Below are 903 nucleotides of genomic sequence, written 5' to 3'. Positions count from 1 at the left end.
TTCAGAATCCCAGCTGACTTGCTGTTGACTTAGCCCCTGCCTCCTGGACCACAATATGACGATGCTGAGGCCATGCCTATTCTTTTTTTTGCAGTTTTTGGCCGGGGCTGGGTTTGAACCCACAACCTCTGGCATATGGGGTCAGTGCCCTATGCCTTTGAGCCACAGGTGCTGCCTGCCATGCCTATTCTTAGGTCACTACAGGCTGAGCTTTCATTTCCAGCTGAATTGGTCTCAGTAAATAAACATGTACTAAACAAAGAAGACATTTTAATACGTTTACTAACACATCAACACAACTGATTCCTTCTAGATTTATAGGTTGGGTTTAATTTCTAGCTTAATAGAATTGTGCCCTATGGACACAATTCTCCATTATTTGTTTACAGGTGAAAAAGCAGGGTTATGCCAAAGGGTGAAGCATGATCTTCAATTAAAAACAACACAGCATGAAGTTCTCCCTTCGGACCAGGTGAGGGCACTACTGTCCTCTCCCAAATATTTACTCCTCAAGGTGACAAGAAGGAAATAACCACTTCTCTTTCAAGTAGTCAAGTTGGAAGCCAATAGCTAGTTTTGTGTAATTTCTACTTAGATTTCAGATGACCACGTCACATTCAGTTACAACCGCTGGTTTGTACGTGACAATTACCTGGGTCGTTTCCGAGGACTTTGAAATCTCAGAGAGCACCCCCAGAAATTCTGGTTCCATTGGTCTGAAGCGCAGCGTGGGCACTGATAATTTAAACACCTCCAGGTTCTTCTACATGTAGCAGGGGTAAGACTACTGTTGGGGTGTAAGTTAATTACAAAAGGGGTTTTGGGGGGGAAAGTGTTGGAAATTGGTTGAATTTTTTTGAAACAGAGTGTCAATCTGTTGCCCAGGCTAGAAAGCAGAGTCAT

The sequence above is a fragment of the Otolemur garnettii genome, unplaced genomic scaffold (assembly GCF_000181295.1).
Source record: "Otolemur garnettii isolate 467f Iridium unplaced genomic scaffold, OtoGar3 scaffold00019, whole genome shotgun sequence".
Classification (NCBI taxonomy): domain Eukaryota; kingdom Metazoa; phylum Chordata; class Mammalia; order Primates; family Galagidae; genus Otolemur; species Otolemur garnettii.
The sequence above is the reverse complement of the archived record's forward strand: the minus strand, read 5'-3'. Positions refer to the sequence as shown.